Source organism: Tamandua tetradactyla, assembly GCF_023851605.1.
Source record: "Tamandua tetradactyla isolate mTamTet1 chromosome 18 unlocalized genomic scaffold, mTamTet1.pri SUPER_18_unloc_1, whole genome shotgun sequence".
NCBI lineage: Eukaryota > Metazoa > Chordata > Mammalia > Pilosa > Myrmecophagidae > Tamandua > Tamandua tetradactyla.
In genome coordinates this window covers 206,596-222,061 of record NW_027518250.1, presented here as the reverse complement: position 1 = coordinate 222,061, position 15,466 = coordinate 206,596, and the positions used below count along the sequence as shown (strand labels likewise).

General features: G+C 35.1%; 1 pseudogene; it reads right to left on the bottom strand.

Moving 5' to 3' along the window:
- Positions 1 to 2,537: 2,537 nt before the first annotated feature.
- Positions 2,538 to 4,083, bottom strand: LOC143672827 (olfactory receptor 5M11-like; annotated as a pseudogene).
- Between the last annotated feature and the right edge of the window lie 11,383 nt (positions 4,084 to 15,466).

Genomic DNA, 15,466 nt, shown 5'->3' with positions numbered 1-15,466 from the left:
TTGAAAAAAAAGGATATTGGAGATTTTATAAACAATTTAATACATTTGTCAGCATAAACTAAATGGACAGATCACTTGAAAGACCACAAAAATTACCCTAATACACATAAGAGAATAAAGCCATAGCTATTAAAAAATGAATGCACAATAAAAAATTTCACACAATGGAAACTAGAAACTGATGATTTCACTGCTAAATTCTAACAAGTATTTAAGAACGAAATAGACTGTCTTTATCAGAACTTTCAGAAAATTCAGGAAGTTAAGATACATTCATTTTAAGATAAGATACAATTCATTTTATGAAACTAGCATAATCCTATTAATAAAACCTGATGAAATTATTAAAAAAGAGAAAGTTTCATAGTGGTTATCCTTCTTAAGAAGCAATGAAAAAAATCCTAATAATATTTTAGAAACCTAGACCATCAATAGATAGAAAAGATAAAATATCATTATAAACTGATTTAATCTCAGGAATGCAAGATAAACTTAAGATATTCCATCACATTTACAGAATAAAGGTAAATATCGTAGGACCATTTTATAGAGGCAGGAAACATTTTACAAAATTCAAACCCATTAATGATAAAAATTCTCAGCAAAGAAAAGAGAGGAACTTGCTCAATTGAATAAAGGACATTTTTGAAAAATCTACAGCTAAATCCATACTACCTTATGATGTATTAAAAATGTTCCCCACCTCAAAGATGGGGACCAGACATGTTTATCTGTGTTCATAACTTCTATTCAGATTGTACTATCAGGGCAGGCCACAGTGGCTCAGCAGGCAGAGTTCTCACCTGCCGTGCTGGAGTCCCAGCTTCAATTCCTGGTGCCTTCCCATGCAAAAACTGAAAACAAACAAAAAATGCAAAATTTACTATCAGACTCAGCCAGTGTAAGAAGGAAGTAAAAAGATATAAAAATTGTTAGTATTCAAAAGACATAAAAACTCTTAATTCTCAGATGGCATGTAGTAAATTTAAGGAATTTATAAAAGGAAAAAAATCCTAGTAGAATTAATAAGAGAAATTTGCAAGTTTGCAGGACAGAAGGCCCATATTCACCATTTAAGTATTACACATGATAGCAACACAAAGATATTGAATAGAAAATGACACAAATTTTTTCATAACCTTAGAGTCCCACATTCATTTCACTTTTTGGAAGTTCACTGTACCCCTTGGACGCTATGAGATACACTGTATATTCACAAAAACTCCCTTTGTTGCCTTAACTAGTTTAAGGGGATTTCATTCCTTGTGTTAAAAATGAAACTTTCCTAATACAGTTATTTTATATTCAACTTAATAAATATTAAAGTAAACACAGTTTTTTTTGTTCCTTTCATTCTTAGAGATGGAATGAAATGCTTTATTACTCCAAAAAAATGGAATTAAGGAAATAATCAACATTTTGAGGGAGCAAGGAGACTAGGAATTTTGCAGAGCACAAAACCTTTTTAGTTACCCTTTAAACATCAATTTAGCACTGATCCTGAAAGCAAAACTAATTTGCTTACTTGAGGTTTATACAGAGGCCGGAGCAATTTCAATTCCTCCCCCAGACCATGTCTTCCCTCTAATGACTCAAACATATAAACACTGTATTCCCTTAGGTTTAGCCTCAAGAGGGTGATATATGTGACTTAACTAAGCAAACTCAGGAATAAAATCAATATTCAACAAAAGTACGTACTCTATTTGTTAGGACCCATTGCTTCTTCAAATTCTCTATTTTTCTTCAAGTTTCACCTTTTCTCTTACAGCAACGTAAGTTTGTCAAGTGAAGGTGATAAAGTGTTTGCACTGGGCTGGAAGGCCAAAGAGAGGAAGTGGGTTGCTATAACTTACTGATAAAATTTCACAAAATCAGTCTGACTCCCTTCACCTCTTTTCCCATTGTTACTCCCTCCAATATACATGCACTTTCTTCAGAAAGAGAAACCACTGCCATGAACCATGGCTTCTGCTTAACCAAAGATCAGCACAGAGTGTGGGAAGATGTGCTTCTTAAAGACCCCTCTAAAGAGATGAGACTGACAATAAAGGAAATCCAATGAACTGAAATGAGAACAAGGTCACACTATTCATATTTGTAAGCAATCAGAGCACATCAGTGTGCCAGGGCATTCAAGTAAGGAATTGGGGACCTAAAGAAGTGCTTCTCAAACTGTAAGATTGCAAATCACCTGGGGATTTGGTTAAAATGCATATTTTCATACAGAGATCTGAGATCACAATGTGATTCTGCATTTCTAACAGGCAATGCTGATGGTGCAGGTTCTTGAACCACAAGTTGGGGTGTGAGAGCTTAGATTTAAGAAAAAATAATAATGCAGGTTCTTATTTTCTAGACTTTAGCACAGGCAGAAGAGAACCATCCATAGAGAACACCAAATTGCATCATCCAAATGCAAAGACATTTGAGTGAAAGGTTTAGAATTATGGTTTATTGGAAAGTGGGGGAATTGCCATCTTAGTAACCACATTTTGACTCAGGATATTTTTCAAGGCTTGCTTTGCATCTTTGTTTCACAAACTATAGATCAGTGGGTTAAGCACTGGACTGACAAAGATGTAAAAGACAGCTATTACTTTGGATTCCTCAACAGTCTTATCTGTTGGTAGCCTTACATACACGCCAAAGATTGTTCCATAAAATAAGGTGACAGCCATCATGTGAGAGCCGCAGGTGGACAATGCCTTGGGCCTTCTTTTTGCTGATTTTATTCTGAGTATGGCAGCAAAAATAAAGGCATAGGACACCAGGATGACAGTGAGAGAACTGGAGAAGTTGAAGCCAGCTGATATGAGCATGGCATGTTCTTTGACATAAGTATCAGAGCAAGAAAGATTAATGAGGGGTGGGTCAGCACAGTAGAAGTGGTTGATGATGTTGGATCTGCAGAAGCTCAAGTGGAAGGTCAAGATGGCCTGGAACAGACCATCTGAGAAGCCATAGACATAAGTAAATGTGGCCAGGCAGAGGCAGACTCTCCTAGACATTTTCACACTGTAGCACAGTGGGTTGCATATGGCCATGTAGCGGTCATAGGCCATGGCTGCCAACATGTGGATCTCAGTAAGGAGGAGTGTGATTTAAACACAACACTGGGTAAAGCAGCCAGGATAGGAAATGGTCTTCTCAGACAAGAAAGTTCTCAGCATCTGTGGAGTTGCATTTGAGGTGTAGCACAAGTCCACCAAGGCCAAGTTGGTGAGGAAGAAGTACATGGGTGTGTGAAGGTGAGAGTCCATTCTGATTAACACCATTATGCCCAGGTTGCCAAGGAGGGTGACGAGGTAAACCAGAAACAATGCAAAGAGGAGAGGCTGGAGTTCTGGGCAATCTGAAAACCCCAGGAGAATGAATTCTGTTATTGCACTGCCATTTTTAATGAGTATCCTGACAGTCTGTGCTTGCTCTGGAAACTATTGAGAATTAAGATGACATATAGGTACAATTCATGCTAAGGACAATTGAAATCATTTTCTCTAAACCTGACCATGTCATGCAAAATCATCTTTCTGGATACTACATAAAGAGATGATATCCTTCCACTAATTAATTATTTCATTTTCCTTTATATTAAATTCCTGTAAATTTTTTTTTTTTTTTTTTTTTTTTTTTAAAGGAAAGACAGAGAGAAGGAAGGAAGGATAGAAGGAAGGAAGGAAGGAAGAAAGGGAAACATCTTTAAACATTTTCTTGTTTTATTGTATTTTGTTTTTCCGTTTTTTGTTACATGGGCTGGGGCCGGGAATCGAACCGAGGTCCTCCGGCATAGCAGGCAAGCACTTTGCCCGCTGAGCCACCGCGGCCCGCCCCCCAATTCCTGTAAATTTTTATCTGTTTATCTATATCTATAGGTTAGCTGTACTTACAGCAACAGGTATACCTATGCCTAAACTGTACCTGCAGCAACACAATCCATCCTTACAAGTGAACTACATGTCTACTGTCTCTTTGGAATTGTCTCACTCCTGAGACTCTACTTATTGCAAAGGCTCAGTTCACAGGGCCTTGAAATCCTTTCAGAATTATATATATACACTTTACCTGCTTTCTCCTCCACATATCAATTATTCAAAGGCAGAGACAAATTCTAGCTCACAATTTTACCATGTCTGTTCAGCACATGCTTGTGTACTGAATTAAAATAAGGAAGAATAATCTGTTCTTGTCTGAAAGAATGAATTACTTACAATATTTTACTCATTGCTTTTCCCTCTTGAACTCTGCAGATTGTCATATATTGAGAATAAAGGGATTGTTGGACCTTAATGTACAAGAGAATTCCTTGGGAAGATTGTTTTCCACCAAATTCACAGAAAGTTTGTTTCAGAAAATTTTACACAGTATACTGAGACCTTCATATTGAATAAACTATCCAAACAATTTTGATGTTTGTGTTCCTCGGAGAGACACAATCATAGTAGGTCAATGAATATATGTCAAATAAAAGAATAAAATTATCTTCAAATTAAATGAATTCTTACAGTACTTGAGGATGGTCATTAGCAATGACAATGTATAAATAAAGAACCACAAATAAGTATTTGCATATTCAGTATTTAAGCTATTGATCACAGTTTGTATCTATCAAAGCACATTACTATTTCCTCTGCATTAAATCTCACTTCACAAACCACTGCTAAATTTTTTTTTCTTTTCTCAAGATGCTTCTTTTATTTTTGCCTTTTTTTCTCTTACTTAAAGTCTATTTTCAGCTTTCCTAATTCTTATCTATTTTTAAAATGTGTCACCAAATCTTCCATTACTGTAAGGCCTATAGAGAGGTCTCTATTTGCATGTCCCCCTCCAGTAACCAGGCAGGATAGAAAGCACATAATAATATTTGTTAAACAAACTGATAATACTTATTTCTAACATATGGTGATCATTAATTACGTAATTGATTTTAGTTTCTAAGCTCATTGCATGCAATAACAGATTTAATCATCACACTCTCCTCCCATAGTAGATACTGTCATTACCCCCATTACAGATGAAAAAAATGAAGCACAGGATGATCAGGTAATTAAGTTAAGGTCACACTGCTAGTGGGCATTGTATCTGAGACGCCAACCCAAGTCATCTTATTTGAGAGCCATCTGTACTAGATGCTGCTACAGTAGAATGCCAACATAAACCTGAACTTTACCAGGCAATATCATATATAGATACCAATGGCCTTGAGGAATAAAATGAAAATGGACAGCTAGGACAAGGATATGTTGGTGTCCTTGACCATTGTAACATAAAAAACAGAGCTGACTTACTCATCTTCCCCTTAACCATCAGCATTTTCTACTCTGCAGCCTATTGGCAAATTCATAGACATCTACCATGCAGCTGACCCATAGCCTGTTCTTGTTCTCAGCTGCACTTGTTCTCAGGGAACACTAGACTTAGAGGCAATAGTAAAGCTTACCTTAAGAGTTCAGTTGGGGACCCTGGTTTAGAATATTGTTTTTGCAGTGTAACTGCTTAGTAACGATGGGAAAGTCACTCCATATCTCCATTTACCAGTGGTATCAATGTGTACCTATTCCCTCTCAAATCATTGTGGGAATCAAACTCGATATTCATAAAGCAAACATTTATTAATATCCAAGACACCATGCATTTAGGTGCTGCTGATACATAAATAAAGAAAACCTTCACAAATTCCTCCCTTCTGGAGCCCACATTCTAGTGAGCAGAGCAGATAGTATTCTGTGTAAGTAAGTAAATAAATGAAGTTTCATTTGAGTGTGAATGCTTTGGAGAAAACTAAAGGAAATGGGGTTTGGGGGAAAGGGGCTGAAAGGCAAAAAATTTTAAGCACTAAAAAGAATGAGGAAGTAAAGAAGAAATAAAGACCTCTTGTGTAAGGTCTTCTAGGAAAAATAATCAGAAGTATAAAGACCGTAGATATGTGGGGGTGCAAGGGTAGTTCAGTGGTAGAATTCTCACCTGCCATGCAGCAGATGCAGGTTTGATTCCCAGTCCATGAAGTTCCCAAACAAGCAAACAAATAAAATAAAAACTGAAACCAAACAAACAAAAATCAACAAGTGGTGCTACAATAAGGGGGTACTCACAAGGAAAAAGAAGGAAATGTGATATATAGCATACAAAAACAAAAAAGATTGTACATGTGATCATTCTTTGGAAAGTGAGAGTGATAGCTGCATGGAGGCAGGCATGTGTGTTTGTGTACATGCAGAATTCACACAGAGAAATACAGACATTCCAGCTGAGCATTTCCCTGTTATGAATGCTTCCTTTCATTGAAAGTCTGATTTATGAACTGTTATGAATTTCCTATCAAGAATATCAACAGGCTTCACTGGAACAAGGGAAAGAGATTATTTGCAGCTTCTCTTAAAGAAATGTCTAGCATTAAATGCTATGGGAGCAGCATCTATTGCTGTGACAGCAGCATGATGGCATTAAGAGATGTTTTCATACTCCTTTGCACACAGGAAGCCCCAGAAAAATTAGGTAGTGCAAGCCAAAAGAGGAAAATGAGAAGAAAAGACTCATTACATGGAACTTGCAGAGTAAAAAAAAAAAGACAGTCTAAGAAATGGGGACTCAAGAGATTGACAAGAGGATTCATTCATTGCATGTCACTTATAGACTGTCTTTGGGATCTGAATTAGTTTTGACTCTTAAGCTCAGTGACTTGTATCAGATACAGATAAACCCAAATGAAATAAAACAAGCACTGAAAACTGCAAAAGCAATTTAAAAAAATTAATGATAGGATATGTTTACAAAGAACAATAATTGCAGCAGGTCTGGTTGCCTGTGTCAGGCCAGGCCATCAAAAGGTAAATGTTTTCTGAAGACGGGACTTCCAGTTTTCCAGGTCACTATCAAGGAGAGCCTCTATCTGTTCTGGCAGGCTGAGGAAGCACCAGCTGAGCAAGAGAAAGTTTAGAATAATAGAACCTGGAACTGAAACATCCTACATGATTATTATGGCCCAGTGCAACGTAAAAATGCAGGGACCCTTGCTCAAAACTTATTAAAAATTCCAAGTGCTTCAGACCACCTCTCTGAGCATAGGACCAACGTAACTACACAAGTCTCACCCCCATGAAGAAGGAAGGCAGCACCTGGTCCCAGAGGCTGATAATGAGAGGAATATAGCATCAGAAGGAGAACAGCTTCTCCCCCCACCACATACATGCACAAACAAAAAGAATAGGAGGAGGAAGCTACAAAGGAAGTGTTTTAGCCCAACAGAGCATGGCTTCTCAAAGGAATAATGTCCAGATAAATTTTATATGCATTCAATTACATGCTAATGAGAAAATTACTTAAAAAACAGTTAAAAACATCTTTAAATAATCCATTATAATAAGTTTCTTAGGATTCTTTGGTTTTATTTTTGCTATGAACTAATCGAAACATCCAATGAAAGTATGAATCCACAACCAAAATAAATGCACATGCACAAATTCCTCAGAGAATGTAAGGGGCTCCAGATTGTCTGAACCAACTAAAAGGACTCTTTCTCTAACCCCATTTCTAAAAAATGCACTTATGTGTGAGGTGAGTGAAGTGATTCTTCTCTTGGTTCCTTTGCCCCAAGAGATAGTTCCATAGGTATTGTCCAAAAAGATGAAAGCAAATTCTGAAAACCTTCTTTTCAGGGAATTACTTAAGGTTCCAACTCTGCTACTAAAACAGGAAGGATCACATACAAAACAGAGTGTACCAAAAGTAAATTTGTCCAGGTAGATTGCAGGGCACTTTGTCATTTTTCCTTGCAAAGGTGGAGATGAGCAATATGTTTGAAATAGACAGTAAAGACATGATAATCAGTCACCTTTAAGAAACAATCTTAAAGTGACTTAAAATCCTTCTAAATATAGCTGTCTCATTTACTGGAAATAGGGAGCTGCAGTAAAAATAAATTAGTGTTTTGACATCAAGGATGTATCAAACTCTATGCCATAGGAAGGACAGATAAATTCTGATTTCTTTTATAATCTGTTTTTGAAAGGATTTTGTCTACATATGTGGGATAAGCAGATTAGAGGGATCAAAATACATCTCCTTCACTTCACCCTCTTTTTCTTCTAACTATATTGGTAATTTAGAAATTTTTTAACAGATGATGAAGGAGAAGAAATTATTGAACTCAAGAGATAAGGTCCTTAGAGGCAATGCCCCAGAACCTCTGGAAAGAAAGAAAGAGTGCACAGATGGTGTTCCAGGCTGAGACATGAGTTTCAGAGTCAGCAGAAAGATGTGAATTTTGACCCATGCAGCTTTGGGCTGTGTCAGCCCTCAGTAGAGGTGGACACTGTCTAATGCTCAGCACATCAGTGGGCAGTCCTGATAAGATGTACATGGTCAGTGACTCATGACAGCACCAATTCTCTGGCCTTTATCTCTGTGCTCAGAGAATTCTTTCAAATGAACAATTGTTCTGAATGGAACTGGGAGCCAATATGCACATCTGCCACCAAATAATTCTCTGAGTAAAATGAGTAACATTTAGCTCAGTTGCATACTTGGAAAAATAAATGAACCAGATTATAATATGCTGGTCCTGTTCTAATATTGTTTATACTAAAGTTCTATGGAAGGCATACAAAGAAGGTTTATCTTAAAATTTAAAATGGTCTGCTTTTTATGTGTTCTGTTTATTTTTTATTAAACTATATCCTCTCCATCCTCAACTTTCCACCAGAAACAATGTTAAACTTAAAGAATAGTGACTGACTTACTCACCCAGAGGCACATAACTAGTAAATTGCAGGGTCAGGTTTGAATTCTTTTCATATACTTAGTAGAATGCTTCCTCATTTTTCACTGTTAGCATTCTTCTTCCAGTCTCATAATCTAGTTCATCCTTCCTTCCCTCAACATTTGTTTCCTTCCTCAGTTTCCTTCCATTCAGCCCTTTATTTCACAAGATACAATTTGCTCTTGATAGCAACACAGTTTCAGATTGAAGCCTTCTCTGCCTCCACAGAACTGAGTCTGGTCTCCACCTCCACTTCCCAGACTATTCCAGCTTTCTGCCTTACACCTGTCAAAGTACCTACACACTGAGTGGTAACTATAAGTGCCTGTATCTATTTCCTCCACTAGACTCCTTATATGCAAGGACTGTATTCTCCCCATCTAGCACACATCCTGTTAGATAATAGTTGATCAACAACCATAGGTGAATGAATTAAGGAGATGTAATGTTCATTTAATGCAGCAAATATGCAGCAAATTTGTTTTTCCCTCTCAGGTATCTTTGTGTTTTATTGAGCAAGTTCCTTACCCTCAAAAAATGAAAGTCTGTGTAACCGAGAAATTAAGATTTAAGGGATGATTTTGATGTAAATATTCCTTTTTGCTTTTTGATTGGAGTAGGCAGGGGAATACCTGAAATCCAGCCTTGATCTCTGGTAATAATTATATAGGGCTTATCATCTGTCCCTGAGATTTTAAAAACCTTGTGACTAATTTAGTTATCCAGTTTTTCAAATTTAGTCTTATAATCACTAAAAATAATCCCTAATGGCTGCTAATGAAGGGTCTTGGGTCTTCCTGGAATGAACCCACCCCAAGTCCCAAATTATCTTAATGACTGAAACTGGATTTAACCTAAGTGGGCCCACCTGACATGCACAGTGGTTTAGACTTTAACCTACGAGTCATCTGGATGGCACTCTGCCATTTTCTTTCATATGTTTAGTGACTAAGTATTTAATCAATCTGTGCATGCTCAATAATCAAAACACCTCTAACTACATCATCTGGAGCAATGGTGCTCATTATCCTAAACCCTGCCTACCTTCTAAAAACTACCCAAATCACAGCAGTTCAGGTAAACAGATTTTGGGGCCATTAGTCTGTCTGCTCTCCTACTATGCATGTAGTAATAAACCCTTTCTCTTTTTGAAATCTTGGTGTTTCAGGAATTGGTTATTGAGCACATTGGGCAAAAGAATCCACAGCCTGAGTCTGGTAACATCTGTAAGGAAGTGATACGGAATGAGCAACTATGTTTAAGTAATCACAGGAAGGAAATCAGAATTTTCATAATTAAATATAGTTAATAGATATATAATACCTAACATACACAGACCTGCGGGCTTAGTACTTTAAATGCATAGCACTTACTCATCACATAACTACATAGGGGGTTAGTACTATTAACTCTATTTTATACATGAGAAGCTGAATTAAAGAGAAATTAAATGAATTATACAGCATATACAACTACTAAGTTGTGAGTCTGGGATTCAAACAGGAGGATGTAGTTCTTTACATCAAGTTGTTGATAGTTCAGCAACAAATGTGACAAATTCACACAGTACTTAACATTCTCTGAGTATAGAGGTATTCTTTCAAACATTCATTCATTCATTTTTCTTTTTAAAAAATGCTAAAAGAAAACATTTCCTTTTAATTGGGAGACAGATAAGACATGCATATTTTAAATCTCACAATCAAATTTTATGTTGTGAGTATAGGAAGATCATATTGAAGAGTAATGGTGAATAGAGCATGTACTCAACCAGAATGCAAAAGGTAAAATGTTAATTTATTAATGCAGAAAGTATTTATTGAGAACTGTCTATATTCTAAGTTTTGTGATAAATGCTGGCTTTCAAAGTGTCCCCAAGCAGACATTGTCTTTGACCTTATGGAGTAGAAAGTCTAGAAGATGATTGTATTAGTTAGGGTTCTATAGAGAAACAGAATCAACAGGGCACACTCACAAATATAAAATTTATAACAGTGTCTCATGTGACTGTGGGAACACAGATTCCAAAATCCACAGGGCAGGCTGTGAAGCTGACAATTTTGATGGAGAGTCTGAATGAACTCCATAGAGGCTTCCGGCCAAAGCAGGAAGAGAGCTTTTTTCTTCTGAATCCTCCCTAAAAGGTTCCAGTGATTAGATTGAGCATCACTCATTGCAGAAGACACTCCCTTGGATGATTACAAATGGAATCAGCTGTGGATGCAACTGACGTGATCATGATCTAATTCTATGAAATGTCCTCACTGCAACAGACAGGCCAGCACTTGCCCAACCAGACAAACAGGTACCACCACCTGGCCAAGTTGACACATGAACCTGACCATGACAATGATACAGTCATAAATCAATCACACAATGATGTTAGAATTATAATGCTGAAAAATCACACAAATTAAAAGTATATGAGAGTGGGAGAACATATATAAGATGATGTGACTTATCTAGAGAAAGGGACACTGAAAATAGAAAAGGATACACATGAGATATACCAACCTAGACAGAAACTGAAACAGAAGATTAACAAAATTGAAAATAGAAGCTTTTAAAAGAAAAAAGGAAGAAAAGTTATTTTGCATACAAAATGATAACAAATAGCCTGGTAGTATGGTCTTGCTGTGCAACAAACTAATAGAATCCAGAATATGAGCTAATACTTCCTACTGAAGTTAAATATCTGTCAATCTAGATTTCTATACACAAATGAACTCGTCTTTAAGAAAAATTAAAAAACAGTCATTTCCAGGAAAGCACAAACCAAATTTTTCTCACAAAGATTCTTACTGAGAAAAGTAATTAATGGTGTATATCATGCAGAAGAAATCTAAACCCAGAAGGAAAAGTGGAATGTAAAAGGACAGTAAAAACGTCTTTAAATTATTGGCAAACATAAGTAAATTTAAAGGTATATTGATCTTAAATAAAAATTTAACATAATGATCAGTGTAATCATAAGCAAATAAAAGAAGTAAATTGATTAGCACTTTAGTTCAATCATATAGGTATAGTAAATGTTAAAGCAATGTGCTAAAATAGAAAATATAAAATGTAACTATCAACAAGAGCTAAAAAGAAAAATGAATTTTAGCAAAAACACAATTTAATATCTGTAAGCATAGAATATATTTTTAAAAGCACAATATATATACGATGGTGAAATGTATACCAAAATATCAGTGTTTACAGAAAAATATTAAACTCCCTAACTAAACCATCTCAGTGAGTATGGCATTAAAGGGAAAAACTGCGTACAATAAGCACCAGCTATCCAAAACAACTGTGCTCCTTTAATTTATCAATGTCAGAAAAATAGACTTTTACAATTGTATCACTATCAAATATTGGATAGGAATTACAAAATGATAAAATGAGAAAGAATATTTAATAATGTCAAAGGAACTAAAAACGCAATCTTAATATTTAAAGGAAAAGGATGTTTCAAGGGAAATAGATAAATTCACAATGATCATGGAATAGTTTTACACATCCCTCTCAATTTTTATATATGAAATAATAAAACATGTGTAAGGATAAAGAAGAACTGAAAAGTATTTTAATAATAGGAACTATTTTCTGGAGAAGATAAACTAAAACCAAACATAAAGAAAAAGTGATAAATTTTGAACTGCAATAAAATGAAAGACTTGAACACCTCCTAGCATATTATACACAAAAATGAAATAAAGACAGGAACAGGTTGAACTGGGAGGTGTCACGGTGGCTCAGCAGGCAGAGTTCTCACCTACAATGCCAGAGACCTGGGTTCAATTCCGGTGCCTGCCCATGCAAGATAAAGAAAAACAAATAAATTAAATACAGGTTGAACACATTTGTATTGCATGGAACCGGTACCTAGTACAGAATCCATAGGGATCTTGAAAAAGGATAAAATAAGATATAAAGCAACCAAATTGGACAATGAATATGGGCATCCAGCTGAGAAGAGTAATCTTGAATTAATAAGACCTTTCAAAGTAGTTAACTTCACTCATGATGAAAAATCCAAAACCTTAAACAGAAAATGAGAATGTATTTTATGTTCGTCAGATCAAAGAGCACTTTGAAGGTGTGACCATATATTGTGTTGAGAAGAGTAAATGGAACCCTCATACATATTCATGGAATGTAAATTAAAAGAACGATTTGAAAACATATAGCAAATATAAAGACACTCACATCTTCTAACTCAACAATTACAGTAATGTATATACATGAGAGGAAATCTTTCAGAGTATCAATGCAGAGCTACACAGAGATTTTTTTTGATGTGGGCAGGCTCCAGGAATCGAACAGGGTCTCTGGCATAGCAGGCAAGAATTCTACCATGGAGTGACCATTACACGAAGATTTTTATTGCTGGATTTTTGTATTGGGAAGTAACTAGAAGCAATGTAATAATTCATCAGAAGTGGAATAGTTGAAATATTTTAGAGCATATTTATATGTTGGCAATTGCAGAGACAAATTACTGCTATGTGCATCAGCATAGATATACATAACAATGTTTAATGGAGGATAAACAATTTATAAGTGATAATCTCATTCCATTTATATCATTAAAATAATATTGAATAATTCTATGAGTACATAAAAAGCTTACAAATTATATAACTCTTCATAGGCTTAAGAACATCAAATTCATAGTAAAATGGACAAAGGAATATTATCAGCCAAGGAGAATTCAAATATAATATCTTATAACTTTCAAAAAAATGCCACAAATGGGCCTTTGTGTGAAGATTTACTGATAATTAGTCATGGTTAAACAGGTGGTCTCTGTGTTATTTTCTACTGTTGATTTTATGTTGTAAATAGTTCACATTAAAAATTTAAGGGACAGTGTGATACTGGCTCAGTGGCAGGATTCTTGCCTGCCAAGCCAGAGACATGGGTTCGATTCCTGGTGCCTGCCCATGAAAACTAAAAAAAAAAAAACATTTAGGTAATGAAGCCATAAAAACAACTTAATAATTCGGGTAAATATCAAATAGATCATAAGTGGGAAAGAACTTAAATTCCTCAGAGTAAAAAAGAAACAATAAATTGTATCTTAACGATACAATACAGCTTAATAATATTTAAAACTAAAGTTTTTTCATTTCAAAGATCCAATTAAAAACTAAAGTTAAAATGGAAGAAATTAAAAGAAAAGAGTTTAAAACCTCCAGGGAAAGGTCTTAAAATGAATAAGAAAAAAATGTAGATAAGTAACACAATTTGAAAATAGGCAAGAAAAGGACCTAAAAAGAAATGAAGAACATATATTTAAATTAACAATAAAGTATGAAAATGTTATATGATCAAATATATATATTCACATATGTATACATATAGATGTATAGATACAGACAAAAGATCAAAATGGAAGCTGATTTTTTGGGTGGACCATGGTGGCTCAGCAGGCAGAGTTCTTGCCTGCCATGCCAGAGACCCAGGTTCATTTCTTGGTGCCTTCCCATGTAAAAAATAAAAAAGATAATAATAAAAAAGTAAAATAATGGAACCTGATTTTTTTATGGATAAGCAGTGATAATGAAAGAGTAGAGAAAAGACATCACATACTGGTGGAGTTACATATAAGTTAAAAAAGAAATAGTCTGAAGACTTTGATATCTCCTTCAAAAGCCTTAGAAGTACACAGTACAGAAGAAATGAATATAATCCTAAAAACCCAAGAACAGTCTACACTGACTTAAAAGAAATAGAAGCCCTCAAAAAATCAATCTCTAGAGGTTGAATCAGTCATCAAAAACCTTACAACAAATTAAAGCCCAGTGCCAGATGACTTCACAGGTAAATTCTACTCATCATTCCAAGAAGAATTAATACCTATTCTGTTGAACCTCTTCCTAAAAATTGAAGAGGTGGGAGCATTACCAAACTCATTCCTATTAAGTTGATATCACCATGATACCAAAGTCTGAAAAATATACTACAAGAAAAAAAATTACAGACCTATCTCTCCAATAAATACAAATGTGAAAGCCCTCAAAAATATTTGCAAATCAAATCCAACTGTACATTAAAAGAATTACACACCATGATGAATTGGATTTTATTCCAAGTACACAATATTGCTTCAAACAAGAAAATAAATTAACATATATACCACAATTAATATTGAAAGGGAAAAACCACAAGAGTATCTTGATTGATGCAGAAAAGGCATTTGAAAAAAGTCCAGTTTCCTCTCTTGATAAAAACACTTTGAAAGGTGGGACTCAAAGGTAATGTACTCAATGTGATATAATGGAAATATATGAAACTGGGCTCTGTCCCTCTAAGATGGGGCACAAGAAAAAGATGTCCTCTGTCTGCAGTTAGTCAAAATTTTGTTAGAATTTCTAGCTAGAGCAGTGAGGCATGAAAAAGAAGTAAATGGCATCCAATTTGAGAAGAAAGAACTAAAACTTTCACTCTTTGAGGATGACATGATTTTATATTTAGAAAATGCTGAAAAATTTATAATAGAGTTACTAGAATAATAAACAAGAATGCAATATGAGAGGATACAATGTCAACACACAAAAATCTTTGTGTTTCTATATACCAGTAATGCACTGAGTAGGAAATCAAGAAAAAAAATCCATTTACAATAGGAATTTAAAAAATCAATATCTAAGACTAAACTTAACCAAGCATATAAAGGGTCTACATTCAGAAAATGACAAAACATTGCTCAAAGAAATC